This window comes from Capsicum annuum, chromosome 10 (assembly GCF_002878395.1).
Source record: "Capsicum annuum cultivar UCD-10X-F1 chromosome 10, UCD10Xv1.1, whole genome shotgun sequence".
NCBI lineage: Eukaryota > Viridiplantae > Streptophyta > Magnoliopsida > Solanales > Solanaceae > Capsicum > Capsicum annuum.
The window spans coordinates 144,776,334-144,792,907 of NC_061120.1; the positions used below are offsets into that span (position 1 = coordinate 144,776,334).

The 16,574-nt window shown below is 34.7% G+C and overlaps 1 pseudogene; it reads right to left on the reverse strand.

Moving 5' to 3' along the window:
* Positions 1-7,723: 7,723 nt before the first annotated feature.
* Positions 7,724-12,833, reverse strand: LOC107845015 (annotated as a pseudogene).
* Positions 12,834-16,574: the final 3,741 nt, after the last annotated feature.

Sequence of the window (16,574 nt, forward strand, 5' to 3'; positions counted from 1 at the left end):
TATTCATGTTGTTCTTTATTAGAAGCATCATTTCGTATTCTTTTACACCCATATTTCTTCTTTATCACTAACTTATTTCTCTGTTTTCTTTAGCGTTTCATAGGAATTATTTATTATTTTACACCCACGTTCTTTCTTTACCCATATAACTATTTCAAAAGTCATCATCTTAAATTGTCACGATCCAAAAATGAAGGTCATGATGACACTTGTCGCGGCATACCTTGACAAGTCTATCACCTAAACTGATACTAAAAGAGAAAAAAGACAGAAATATCCCAAAGTAAGGTTTCTAGAATGAAAACCTTACAAGTAATTATAACAATGTGGAAAGAACATATTCAAACACCATACATTTTCAAAACTAGGTGTCAATAGTGTAAGAACTACTAACACAAATCAGAGTCAAATAGATTAGAAATTTCCACACAAGGTCAACATCTATCCCCGAATACTAATAAAGACATAACTACTATAGAAAAATAGAGGTGAACTTCGGACGAATGAATGTCCAACTGCTACCTTGGAAGATCCAACAATTGCCCGAGTCAAGCAAGCTGCGGTGCACTCGAGTTAGGACCTACACCAAAAGGGCGCAGCAGGCATGAGTATGGTTCACTTGTACTTAGTAGGTATCATAGGCCAACCAAGCAAATTAGTAAATAAAACATACAAAATATACACTAAGGGCACACCACCTGCAATCAGAAAATGTCCCACAATAGTAGCCCACACCACTTGCACTAACAGCTCTACAATATTCACACATAATACAACAACACATCCGATAGGGATACAAATATACACAATATCACATACAAGTATAATAAAAGAAGAACATGTACAATCAAGATCATCGAATACAAATAAAAGAAGATAGAATAATTAGACATTAACAAGTCAAGATATAGAACAAATAGATAGATGACAAGTCAATACGACAATACAAGCACAACATAAACACAATAAGCAAGTGCAATATATATGATGATAATGCATGAGGTCCTCGCACAACCTCCAATATTATTGCATAATTCTCGTATACACCCACGGAGGCAAGCCTCGATGTGGGATCCATGGGGGTTCGTCAACCCATATACAATCCATATATACATATATCCATATCCATATCTATATCTCCTCCCCAGCACATCCCTCGAGGAGGATTTTATAAAATGTCACATTTTCTGTCGTAAAAAGGTGTTGTCAGTGTTTCTCAAGTATTGCCACGGTGGTATTATTTGTTTCATGAATGAGTATAATATGAGGATGTAATGCTCATAATCAATCACAAGGAATATTTCTACAACCAACCACAATGATACATTTCTGTAACCACATGAGCTAATATCTACTTATTATTTCCATTCATCCGTAAATTCCCACGTGTTTTCATATGCCAAAAGTATGAATATATATCACAATACACCAAAGGTACCATAATAGGCATTTGCAATAACACAATACAATTATTCACATGTATTCAAGGTTATCAATATCATATAGGACCCCACAAGACCATTCATATCACGTAAAATGCAATTTCAATAATAATATCACATATAGGCCCTCACACGGGCTCAACATATAGATAGTCATTTTTCATGATTAGTTCTCACCCTTAACATGCATTTTGTACCATTATTTACTACACATCCTAATATGAAAGAGTTAAGCCATAACCTACCTCGAATGCTGAAATCGATCCGCTACACTTCGAACCCACGACCTTACTTTTCACGAACGATCTCGAACTTCACTAAAAACATCAAATACAGAATCTACGCATCAAAACAAAACCAACAACACTCATATTGACTACTTTTGATTCGGGGTCAAAACACATTTTCAAAAAAGGACAAAATCATAACTTTACTTCAAAAATGTGTTTTCACATTTTTAGGAACCTACAGCTGAAAATTCAAGACAAATCAAGTAAAAAACGAGGTTCAAATTGAAGAAAAAATATTTTTAAGCTTTATCGGGTAAAATCTTTAAAATCCGGATTAAAATCAAGAATCAGAGTTGTTTTGAAGGTTAAATTGATGAAAAACTAGTAATTATAAAATTAAAATATTATTCCAGTGAAAATGGAGTTTAAAATCAAGCCCTAATATTTTTGGAATTTTGAAAAATTAATCAAAATATTAATAAGAAAAGGGTGAATTCTTACCTTAAATCCGTAAGGGAATCAAGAAATTGGTGTTAATCTAGTTTTCCAAGCTCCCATAAGCTTCACTTCTAAGTTCTCACACTATTTTAGGGTTTAACTCTCCCGAGACAAGGTAAAAGAATGGATAAAATAGGCCAAAAAAGGATAAAAAACTGCTATGTATTGCAGAAAAATCTGCAAACGGAGTCAATGTTGCAGAAAAATATTGCAGAAAAAGGGCCAAAAAGTGCATATTTTTTCAAGTCCAAACGAACTTCGACGGGGTGTCCGAAATTCATTCAAAGTCCGATATACGCAAATAAACTCTATAACCACACTAAATTCGATGTTCCGGACTCAATGGAGATATCATATTCTAAAAAAAATGTTGTTTTCAAAAAGTTGACCCCCAAAATTCAAAATTCTAATTTTTAAATCGAGGATCGAAATGAGATTTAAAAGTCATAAAATCACACCAAGCATGTTACCACCCTAAAATTAACGTTTTAGATCTGATGATGATGTTGGATTTTCCATCCGAGGTTATTTCGACCAAATGTGGGTTCCACACCCATATTTTAATTTTTCAACTTTTCGATTAATTGGTCGAAATGAGCTCGGGTGCACCGAAACCCAAATCAAAGGTTTACCTAAACTAAAATTGATATTCTGAAGCTGCCGGCATAGTCCGTTCTGCCATCCATCATACGGATCAAAAGATATCCACATAAGTCCAAAACAAGACTCTCGAAGCGAACAAAAACCACAATATCGAATAAATGGTACCAAAATACATTGAGAACCATGTCAATCACCCTCATACCCCAGAAATTCCATAATGCAACTACGAAAATAGGTAAAATAGTCAAATCACACAAACTCACAAATTTCATATATTTCATAAAAAAGAAGGCCGTTACATCATTCACCATTAAAAAATCTAGTTCATCTTCAAACTAAGGCAAAGAAATACCTGAATCAACAAAGAGCTGGGAATAAAAGCTACGCATATCAGACTCAACCTCCTGAGTAGCCTCATCTACAGTTCACTGCCACTGCTAAACTTTAACCACAAGGATAACTCTAGAGCGCAACCATCTAACATCCCTAGCCAATATGGAGACCGGCTCCTCAACAAAAAAAAATCTATCATCTAACTGAACTGGCTCCCAAGAAATGCCATGAGAATCTTCAGGAATATAGCGACAAAGCATAGAAACATGAAAAACTGGATAAACAACTGATAAATTTGGAGGCAAAGCCAATTTATAGGTGACATCACCAACGATCCAAAGAATCTCAAATGGACCAATATACCTGGGGTTAAGCTTGCCCCTCCTCTCAAACCTCATCACACCCTTTATGGGTGAAACTTAAAGAAAAATATGATCACCAACACTAAATCTCAAGGTACGAAGTCTACGGTCTGTATAGCATTTCTACCTACTCTGAGTCGCTCTAAGCTTATCCTGAATGATCCAGACTCTGGCCAAAGACTCACGAAGAAAGTTCATACCTCGAGGTCTAACCTTAGAAACATCAAACTAACCAACTGGAGAGCGACACCGCCTACTATACGATACCTTAAAAGGAGCCATGTCGATACTAGAATGGCATTTATTGTCATATGCAAACTCAGCTAAAGCCAAATGCTGCTCCCACTTGCCACCAAAATCCATCAAGCATGCGCGGAGCATATCCTCCAAAACTTGAATAGTCCACTCAGATTGACCATCAGTTTGGGGTGAAACATTGTGTTAAGATCAACTCGGGTACCCAACTTATCCTAAAAAATCTTCCAAAAGTGAGATGTGAACACAGAACCTCGATCTGAAATAATAGACACTGGCACACCATGCATATGCATATTCTCACGAATGTAGATACGGATAATCTCCCAGCACTGAATAATACCTGAACCGAAATAAAATGATCTGACTTGGTCAATTGATCCATGATAATCCAAACACTGTCAGAAACATGATATGTACGAGGCAAACCAATCACAAAGTCCATGGTGATCCATTCTCACTTTCACTCGAAAATGGGTAACCTCTGAAGTAACCCACTAAGCCTCATATGCTTGGACTTCACCTACTTACAATATAGGTAATGAGTCATAAAATTTGCTATATCTCGCCTCATACCACCCCACCAGTAATACAGCCTCAAATTATGATATGTCTTAGTTACATTTGGATGGATAGAATATGTGGAACAATGGGCCTCCTCTAAGATCAACTTAATCTAATCACCCACTCGACCCCCGATCCACAAAACTCTATCCAAATTAAGTTCCTTTACCTCGCCACTCAATACCTTACTCGAATCAACCTCAATCCAACATCATTAAACTGATAAGGTCGAATCTACTTTATCAAAGAAGATCTAGCCTCCAAAAATACCAAAACACGCTCGGATGTCGAAATATCAAGTCTAACTATATTGTTAGCTAAAGACTGAACCTCTAAGTCTAAAGGCCTCTCCTGTATCAAAAAATGTGCCAAGCTACCCATGCTAGTTGACTTCTGGTCCAAGGTATCCACAACTATATTAGCCTTGCTCGGATGATAGAGAATGGTCAAGTCATAATCCTTAAGCAACTCAAGTCAACAATGTTGCCTCATATTAAGATCTCTCTTAGTGAATAAGTACTGAAAGTTATGATGATTCGAGAAAAGCTCACAACGGACTCCATACTAGTAGTGGCTCCATAACTTAAAGGTAAACACAACTACACACAATACTAAATCATTGGTAGGATAATTCTTCTCATGAGGCTCCAATTGACAAAATGCCTAAGTAATCACCTTGCCCTCCTACATCAACACAACACCCAATCCAACACCCAAAGCATCACAAAATATGGTAAAGCCTATGCACTCCTTGGGCAAAGCCAATATAGGAACTGAAGTCAACAAATCCTTGAGCTTTTGAAAGCTCGCCTTACAAGTATCGAACCGCTGAAAAGAAATCTTCTTCTGGGTTTATTTGTTCAATGGGGCTGCAATAGATTAAAACCCCTCAACAAAATGCTGATAATAAAATGCTAAGCCAACAAAACTCTAAATCTTGATGTGAGAAGTAGATCTAGACCAATCATGAAATGTTGCAACTTTGGTTGGATCAACCATAATATCTTCCTTTATCACTACATGACCCAAGAAAGAAATAGACTCCAATCAAAACTTACACTTAAAGAACTTCACATACAACTTCTCATCCCTCAATCTCTTAAGCACAATCCGAAAATGCTCCTCATGCTTAGCCTCACTCTTGGAATACACTAAGATATTATCTATAAATATAATAACAAAGAAGTCAAGATACGATTGAAAACCCGATTCATCAATTCCATGAATGTGGCAGGGGAACTGGTCGACCCAAAGAATGTGACCAAGAACTCGTAATTACCATATCGAGTCTGAAAAACTATCTTCAAAATATCTGAAGCTCTAATCCTCAGCTGGTGATAACCGAACCTCAAATCAATCTTCAAAAACACCGTAACACCCTAAAGCTGATCAAATAAATCACCAATCCAAGGAAGAGAATACTTATTTTTAACACTCACCTTATTCAACTGTCGATAATCAATACACATCCGTATAGACCCATCCTTTTTCTTCACAAATAAGATGGGTGCACCCCAAGGTGAAATACTTGGTTGGATAAAGCCTTTATCCAACAACTCTTACAACTGATCCTTTAGTTCTTTCAACTCTGTTGGGGCCATCCTATAAGGAGGAATAGAAATGGGCTTGGTTCCCGACTCAACATCAATAGCAAAATCAAATATCTCGATCTAGAGGCATACTAGGCATGTCCGTAGGAAACACATCTATAAACTCATGAACAACACGGACAGAATCTAAGAAAGAAGGTAAAATAACACTAGTATCATGAATATGAGCCAAGGAAGCTAAGCATCCCCTCTCAACCAATCGATCAGCCTAAACATAAGATATGACCCTTTTGGGACCCAAATGAAGTGTACCCTATCAAGCTATTCTTGGCACGCCTGCCGAAGGTAAAGTCACAGTCCTTGCAAAATAATCTAAGATAGCATGATAAGGAGCCAACTAATCTATACCCAAAATAACATCAAAATCAACCATATTCAATACAAGCAAGTCTACTAAAGTCTCACTCTTAGCAAAAGTCACAACACAAGGTTGGTGCACTCGATCCACCACAAAAGAATCATCTATCGAGATAGATACATGAATAGGCATGGCAAGAGGCTCACTAACCTAATTAAAATCTAAAGAAAAATACACAAACACACAAGAGAAAGTCAATTCGAGATCAAATAATACAGATGCAGGTCTGAAACAAATGGGGACAATACCTATAATCACAACACCAGAAGCCTCTGCCTAAAGTTTGGCTGGTATAACATAACATTGACCATGACCACCAACATCCTGGGTGTCCCCACGACCATCAACTTCCTGAGTAGCCCTACGACCACCCCTACAAGCTCCACTACCTTTGCCCCTCGCACCTCTGGTAACACCCCTACCCCTTACAACTAGAATATGAGTAGCCCAAACCACCCGCGGGGATAGTCCCTTGCCACATGGCCATTTCATCATACACATAGCAATATCTATGACTTGTCTCAATAGGAGAAGGTACAACTAAGCTCGGATGTCCACCCTGAATTGCTGAATTAAAAGACCCACCACTTAAACTCTTAAAGCCCTCGACACTAGCCTACCCTGTTGCCCATGAGAATCTCTAAAACCTTTACCATGAGAAACTTGACCTCTAAACTTACCAAATCGATGCACCTTTTTGGCGCCTCCCTATGATACCTAAAGAATGCCATCTATCATCTTTGCATGATCCACAGTGATCTGAAAAAATGCTCCAAACATAACCATTTGAGAAGTAGCCAACACAAGGCTCAAAGAAGAGTCCCCTATCACTCCTCCTAGACGAGACTGATCCACGGACCCGTTCTCTCCGTCGAGTTCGTCCATGACTTGAGGCTAGCCCTCTAGGAGAATATTTTGCATCTCTGACCTCGCGGGACCTATTCAACACCATTTTCACAGAAAGAGTGAAACATAACTCAGAACATAACATATGAAAGAACTTTGCACTATAAATAATAAAATGAGGAAAATTTTCTAAAGACATGCTATAGCCTATCAAAGATAAATACGAACGTCTATGTACCAATCCACGAGACTAGTAGATATCTCGTACTTACACTGTTGAAACCAATGAAACCTGGATGCTTTGATACCGATTTGTCATGACCCAAAAATAAGGGTCATGATGGCACTTGTCGCGGTGTACCTTGACAAATAAGCCTATCACCCAAACTGATACAAAAGGAGAAAAAAGACAGAAATACCCCAAGGTAAGGCTTCTAGAATGAAGCTGAATCCTATTAGTAATTATAACAATAAGTAATAAACATATCCAAACACCATATATTCCTAAAACCAGGTATCAATAGTGTAAGTACTACCAACACAAATCATGAGTGAAATACATCAGAATATCCACACAGGGTCAACATCTATCTCTGAATACTAATAAAGATATAACTACTATAGAAAGGTAGAGGTGAACTCCGGATGCATGAATATCCAACCACTACCTTAGAAGCTCCAACAATCGCCCGAGTCAAGCAAGCTGAGGTGCACTCAAGCTAGGACCATTACCTAAAGGGTACAATAGGCACAAATACGGTCCACTTGTACTCAATATGTATCATAGGCCAACCAAGTAAAGTAGTAAATAAAGCATACAAAATATACACTAAGAACACGTCACCTGGAATTAGAAAATGTTCCACAATGGTTGCCTACACCGCTTGCACTACCAGTTCTATAATATCTATACATAATGCAAAAACACATTCGATAGGATACAAATATACACAATATTACATACAAGTAGAACAAAAGAAGAACATGTATAATCAAGATCATCAAGTACAAATATAGGAAGATAGAACAATTAGACATTAACAAGTCAAGATATAGAATAAATAAATAGATGACAAGTCAATACGGCAATTAGCACAACATAAACACAATAAAGTAAGTGCAATATATATATATATATGATGACGATGATGATGCACGAGGTCGTCGCACAGCCTCTGGGATTGTCGTATAATTTTCATATACACCCATGGAGGCCAGCCTCCCGACATGGGATCCATGAGGGGTTCTTCAACCCATATACAATCCATATATACATATATCCATATCCATTTTCATATCTCCTCCCCAGCACATCCCTCGAGGAGGATTTTATAAGATGCCACATTTTCTGTCATAAAAAGATGTTGCAGTGTTTCTCAAGTGTTGCCACAGTGGTACCATTTATTTTATGAATGAGTATGATATGAGAATGTAATGCTCACAACCAATAACAGTGAGTATTTTCACAACCAACCACAATGATACATTTTCATAACCACGTGAGTCAATATCCACTTATTATTTCCATTCATCCATGAATTTCTACATGTTTTCATATGCCAAAAGTATGAATATATATTGTTGACACCCAATTTTGGCTCTCCATACTTAAAATTAACGCATTTAGGCTTCCTGATCGTTAAATGACACAATGTAAAATTTTTCACATATTTTTTTGCAATTGTTAATAAATTGTTGATCAGCATCATTATTTTACAATTTTTACTCAGTTATTATCATATTTTAATTTTACATGATTTATTGATAATTATCTTTAATTTCATAAACTTTAGGATTTTTATCAGTTTATTATTATTTTAATATTTTTTTGCACAGTTCTCTGCCTACGTATACAACATAGCACTGCAACTCTTTATAGCATAGTATAATTTTAATCATTTATAGTATAATATATTCTTTTAAGACAATTATATTTTTATTTGTTGTTTATATTTTTTTTTTGTAATTATACATCGGCATTCATATTTTTGTATAATACGACTTACAAATGTGAGTTGATTTAATTATTTTAATACACAAAGTAACAAATTAGTCAAGTTGAAGTCTTATCATTTTTAAATTTTTTGACTTTATTTTCACCTACTATCCCTAATTTAAGGGACTTGTTGGAAAAAAATAGATATGAATATTATGTTTTATTATTTTTCCTTTTTTAAATACTCCACGCACATAATACACACGCAATCCATGCATATACAAGCACAAACATCAGCCTTTTTCTCTCTCCCTATCTCAAAACTAATGGTTTCCCTCTTTCTCTCTCTTCCAAAATCACTGCCGCCAATAGCCATGGCCGGCGCCCGATGACCACCACCAAACCTCCAACCCACTTCCACCCTTATCGGCTCTCCCCCACCAGCAAAACCCATTTCCGACGGAGCCTCACCGGCAAAAACACTAGCCGCTGCTCAAAGCCTCCCCGTCTTCGTCGACCGCGCCTCTCTCCTCTTCCCCTTTCTGCCAATGTCATATAAAAATGGGCCAGATCTTGTTGGATTCTCAATATTTGAGGGGTTACTCTGGCGAAAGACGTTGAAACAACGCCACTATGGTCATTGCTTTGTCTTGTTGTATACATTAAATATGGTTGTTGATTTTTTTTTAAATCTGACTGGAGGTAATTTTTGGTAAATCTCATGAATTTTGGTGATGAGTACTATTTTTCTCGTTATTATTATTCATTATTTTTAGGTCATGATTATTATTATTATTGTTGGTTACCAAATTTGTCCTGAATGTTTGTATTTTTATACATAAGTATTTGTTTGCTTAGATGGATTTTTCCAGTGATTATTCACGTCATTTGGTGACCCATTGAACCGACTTTGCTTCTTTGCTGTGTTGTTTTTGTTTCATGAGTTTTAGCTTAAGTTTTATAGGCTTTTGCTAATCCCATGTGAACATGCCTCTTATGCAGCCTCCATGTTTCATCCTTTTATTATTATTCATCCTAGTGAATATCCCCGCACTTTGTGAGGCTAAAAGACCAAACTATTATTGAATTCATATCTTAATTTTTGTAAAATGTATTTTATCTTTCATAATTAAATACATTCATGTTTCTCGAATGAACAATTACAACATATTAATAACCTATTCACAAAAAATAGCGGTAAAAGCCTTAAATAAAATTCAACGTCACTGCACACCTATTTAACGGTAAGTATAAATTTGAATGTTAGTTACCTATTTTACATTTTTTTAACTTCAATGATCAAACGAACAATGTTCCCAACTATCGGCAAAGTCTCGTTGGATTAAAATTTTGAACACTATATATTTTACATTTTTTTTAACTTCAAAGCTCAGAACGAACAATGTTCCAAACTATCGGCAAAGTCTCGTTGGATTAAAATTTTGAATACTAAACTCTTAAGTTGAATTTAGAACAACAAAATATGTATAGTAATAAAGAAATATAAACACCATCAATGTAAAAATATGACTTAAGATAGACAGCATCCATATCTCAACCCATAAGTTGGTTAAGTTATATAATTGATTAGTAACTAAAAGGTTCAATCTTGTTTTCAAGAAAAATATCTAATTCTTCAAATAAATTAGCTTGAATCATTAAAAAGAGAAGTAATTTCAAGATGCCGACTGAAAAATTTGATGAAGAAAAGAATGATAACATCAGGTAAAATTAAATCAATATTCAAAATTGGACAAAAAGAAAAATTATATCTACGATCGCTTGCTACGTCTGATCCATCCTTTAGAGCTCATATGAAATGTCTCTATATTTTCTCTTTCTTCATCTACTGTAAAAATATATAAAGCAATATAATAACATAAGTTATTAAAAAGGACAAATAAAATTCCAAGTTTGAACTACACATGAAAAATTCAAAAGTTGATTTGAAAATTTTAAGCAAATTAGATAATAAAATTTTGTCGAAGGATACAATGGGGCTATTCATATTCGGTGTTAGACAACATACACTATTAAGTGTAAAAGAGTAAATGATTAAGAAGAACAAATAAAGAAAGATGTAATTTCTGCAACGATGGAATCATCACCTATAAATTCAATAAATCGTAGAGCGACCAGTTATACAAGTACATAGCGACCAGTAATAGTGATTTCCTAACTACCCATAAGAGGAAACACTATTATTATATACCATAAATGACACGTATAGTAGCAAATTCATCTCCACACAGATGAATTCCAAAGAAATATCAATTGCATAATGCCTCTCCAGCAAATGTAAAAAATCACATAATTAATCACAACAATACCTTGCCATCATATTCCCTTCTGGAAAGGACCTCTGGAGCAATTTAAGCCGGAGTCCCAGCAGTTGATTTTGGCCTTGAATGCAACAAGGATGACTGCAATTGCAGAAGAAAACTATGAGCATATTGAAATTCCTATGGGCATAATATAAGTTTATATCTATAAAACAGCAAAACACATCAACCTTTGAGTATCCAAAATCACATATCTTCAAGCATGGAGCTGCACTTCCATCAAGAAGGGTATTCTCCAGTTTTAGATGTCTATGACATATTTGCTTCAAAGGCAATGGAAGTTTGATGAGGGATGGGGACAAAGGACATCCCGGTGCACTAAAGCTACTGCTATGCGCAGTGTCTGGAGAAGGACCCCACTACAAGAGTGTATTGTATGCAGTCTTACCTTGCATTTCTGCCAGAGGCTATTTCTAAAGCTTAAACAAGTGACCTCCTGGTCACATGGCAGCAACTTTACCAGTTACTCCAAGTTTGATGAGGGATGAGGACTAACTCCCTTAAATTAAAAGATGGCATTTTTTATGTTCACAGTTAAAAGAAAAATTATCTGTAAATTCTTATAAGTTGGTCACCAGGTTGTGACAGTAGTGGACTTCTGAAATAAGCTGCTGAAAAAAGTATCTAGCCTGAAATAATAGTCACAAAAGCTAAATGAGAGAGGCATTAAAGAAAGGGAATCAAGGCTCCTAAGATCCATGAGTGTGGCCTTATAAAATTACATATTTCGTTCATCATAATTTGTTATCCTTCATAATCCTTTTTACACCAAAAGCTTATGCGAGACTGATTATTGACACAGTTAGAAATTTTAACTATACCTCGTATTCACTGAACCTTCCTGTATTGCAGATGCTCTCAAACAGTTCTCCACCAGCTACATATTCCATGACAATAGCAAGATGAGTTGGAGTTGAAACCACCTACATCTCACAAAACAAATGAACAACAGATTAGGCTAGTTATTCCTTAACTTATCCTTTCTATTTTCAAAAGAAAGCAACATGAAAACAAAAGGACATTGCAATATAGTGAATTATATGAACACACTTGCCTCCTTGAAACAAATTATATTCGAATGTCGAAGTGATTTATGATTAATGATCTCCCTTGCTACATTCTCATCAATCTCAACAAAAATGGTATAGCTCAAATTTATGGAAACCTTATATAATATTGCATATGAAAAAAAGACCAGGGAACCTAGTTAATTAAAGAATGTTTAACCAATAATTAGGGAAAATCACAATAAACAATACAAAACAATGAGCATCAGACATTTAAAACAATTAGAAGATGTCAGATTAGTGACAAAAGACAGTAATTATGCAAACCTTGTGTCCTCTCTCAATGTATTTAATAGCCACAAGCAATTTTGTATCGTTGTGTCTCATGAGCCTGGCAACACCAAAATTCTCAGACCCTATATCCTTCACAAGCTCGTATTTTTCCATCTTCTTATCCTTCAAAAACTCCTATATATAACAAAATCCACCAAACTTGAGAAGCTACAGGCTCCAATGTAAGAGAAGAACTTTACCTTTTTGATGTTTTCGGTGGAGCTAATATGTCCCTGATCTTCTCATTGTAGACTTCAAGCACACTAACATATATGTCATAGGTGAAAGTTTTACTTGTCTCCTTCACGATTATAAATAATTCTTCGAGAGTCCTATAATTGACTCCCTTGTTCCCATTATACCCTTCATGGTGACTATTTTGCCTTTGTCTATAACCAAAAAATACATACATTGTAACCGTCTAAAACTAAAATAACCATCGATCAAGCATCGGCATAGTTAACACCTGTGAAAAGACGCTGAAACTATTATAGGGTGAACAAATCTTCTACTGTTTGTTTATTTTTTCTAAATCTTAAAGATGCAAGTTCTCAAAGATTGATGATACTTCAAATCCGCTCCCTCCGAAAACTATATTGAAGAGGCACTCTTCCGACAACTAGAAAGAGGTTTCTACTTTAGATTGACATATCGATTCAAAGTATGCAAACTTTCAACATATTATCTAGAATTTCAAATCCTTCACACTACAGCAACTCATCTGTCTTTGTGATTCTTTTTAAGCATGCAGTAACTTTTTTCTGGTCGTTTTAGCAAACAAAAGTTTTGAAAGAGTACAATCAAGTAGTTTATCTTATTACTCTAGCAGCCATCATTGAACATTCTATAATTACTTACATTATTTGTAACTGGAGTGAGAAGAGACCATAAGAAGAAAAGACTCACATAATGACCCCTTAGGTTGCGGTGAAGTGCTTTTTTACTGGCCCAAGGACGAGTAATATGTTATATGGGTCAATATTTCCCTGCTCATGATCTGTAAGAAGAAGAGCTTTAGTGCAATCAGTGAAAGGATGTTTAGAAGATCTTGAGTCATAAGTTTTGTTGGGAAGCTTGTATGTAGAGTCTAAAATCAAGCCACAAGTCCACCGGTACTCAAACGTGTCAACATAGTCATAGTAATCATCGATAAATAACATTTCCAACCTAAACAGAATAGCCAGAGAAAATGACCTTGATAAAAATAAATCATAACTTAATATTGCATTAAACACTCAAAAAACTGTCAGCTACAACTACAAAAAAAAATCTTGAAATTAATAATCGGGTTCTTGATTCCCTTGTTTCTCTGGTGGACAAGTTGAGATAGTTGCGGAACATAATACCCTTAACACGCGGAAGAAAAATAAAATTAGTATCTTATTATATAACAAAGATAGATATTAGTAATTAATATGTTACAAAAATAATTGCATAACTTTCTCCGGCAATATAAAATTCTCTATGCTTGTACTGAGGAAACCTTTCAAACCACTTGACAAGAAACTGATAGGTATCTTCAGCTACAAATTGAAAGGTTGGGATTCATCATTTAGCTTAAACAATATAATAGTCCCCGTTGCCCATAAAAGGAACCCTTTTGTACCCTTCATGGTGACTGTTTTGTCTATTCCCGTTTGTCCATAAGCAAAGTTACTTACATTATAACCGTCTGAAATTGAAATAATCATTGGTCAAGCATCGGCATAAACAACACCTATTAAAATACGATGAAACTATTAGAGAGAGAACAATTTTTCTATTATTTTTTTTTCAATCTTGTATAATGAAACACACCTTGATCATCTCTCGGTGTGTAGACACGGTCAAATTTAAATGTCTTTTTGTAGAGCTATACAGAGGAGATTTATCATTAGTTATTTTTTAGGTCTTCATAAATATCTCTTCCTCTATCAGAATGCTAATAATCAAAATCTAAAAAGCAAAAGATAACCTGTATGTCAGCACTCCAATCAGACTCCAACAAATTCTTAATGTTCAACCAGTTCATAAACATCTCTTCCTCTATCAGACTGCTATTAATATTAGAGCTTTTAATAAGTTGTACTCTCATGTACATGGTAGAAAACTTTGGCCCCTTCACTGCTATCTCAGGTCCATTTCATAGTTTTCCCTGAAAATCAATTCAGAAAAAAAATCCTCAAAAATTCTCCTTTAGGCTCGAAGCTCTTTAAAAAATAACTACCTAGTTGTGCTATTTCTACCTTGCAGAAGGACGAGCAGAAACCCCAGAGTATTTGATTTTTTATGAATGGAGAAAGAAATCATGGACATAGTAGAAGGGGCACGCCAAAAGGTGTAATCAAGAAAAGTCGTGGGGAGGGGAAAAGGAAGAATACAGAGAGTTTTTGTGGGTTAATGGTGCCTGATAATGACAAAGGACAATTAATAGGTTAATTAATTAAAAAATAGATGATAAATTAATAAAAATTAAAAAAAAAATCAGAAACAAGATAATTACCTTTACTGATCATTGAGGCATGCCACATCAGCAGCCTCCAATGATCCCTTTATATGTAGAGAGAGATTTTTTACTTTTTGATTTGAAAGTAATATTACGTTGTTTAAATTTTTTGTGATTTTATTTTCTCTGCTCTATATTGGTATTTCTCTATTTGTGCTATTATCGTTGGCCGATGAAGAAATTCTCCGTTGATTTTTGAGGTCTCCGCAAATAAAAATATGAATTTTACATATATAAATACGTAATAAAAATAAATAATTTGGGTGATGATGAAATTTTTATAACAACGTAAAAAGTTTTATGATTTGTATCTTGGCAAGATGATTTAGGACGGCTAATAAATCAGCAACTACTTCATAGCCATGACGTATTTAAAATCTAATTTGAGCCCACTTTTTAATGAAAAATTATGTTTTTTTATACATATATGAACACATACATTCTTAATTTATTTTGATAGTTGTTTATTTGTTACTAACATTTTACTACAAGTGTTTATACAGGTTATTGGAAATATTTATTGAGAATGGCATGCAAAGAAGATTTTAATTTTTATGTTTGTATTTTATATTCTTACATTTGTACAAATAACGATTATAGTGAATTTTTTTTTGGGCATTGGGTGGTGATATTTTTTACTTACATAGTATTTGTCTCGCGTTTAGGCAAATTTAGGTTGTCAATATTTATATTAAATTGATTTAGATATTTAATCAAATAATGTACACTTTTTACACTAAAAATATTATGTATTCTTTTCTTTAAAACAAGTTTTCTTTATTTGATTTAGTCTATTCTTTACATATATATACTAATATGCTTTTTTATATATATTACGACAGCATACGTATTATATTATTTAATGTATACATTAGGAATTACCAACATTGATTTTTTTTTAATAAACCTAAGTCTGGTCGGGAACCACATTATGGATTCTGAAGGATGCCTAATCCTTTCCCTTCGTAATAATTTGAACCCTTATCTAGAATCTAATTTAGTTCATAGATTAAAACACAAGTCATACATGTTACTAAATAAATAGGTTTTCTTATTTTTCTTAAAAATTAGGTGGCGACTCTGCATAAATTAATTCTTTTTTAGAGTCCATAATGTTGTGCTTGTTTTGACCTTACGTAAAAATCGGGTATGACAGTTTGGTGACTTTGTTGGGGATGCAAGGTTCTAACCATTATAGGCTTAGGTAAGTATTCATCTATTTTATACACTGTTATTTATTTTTTCTAATTGTCTTGATTTATCTTGTTTGTGTAGCATAAATTATTTATTTGTTATTATTTTTTATAGATTATTTATGTATTATTTTATATAAATCGGCATTCCGTTCATATTTCCTCCACTTCAGAAAG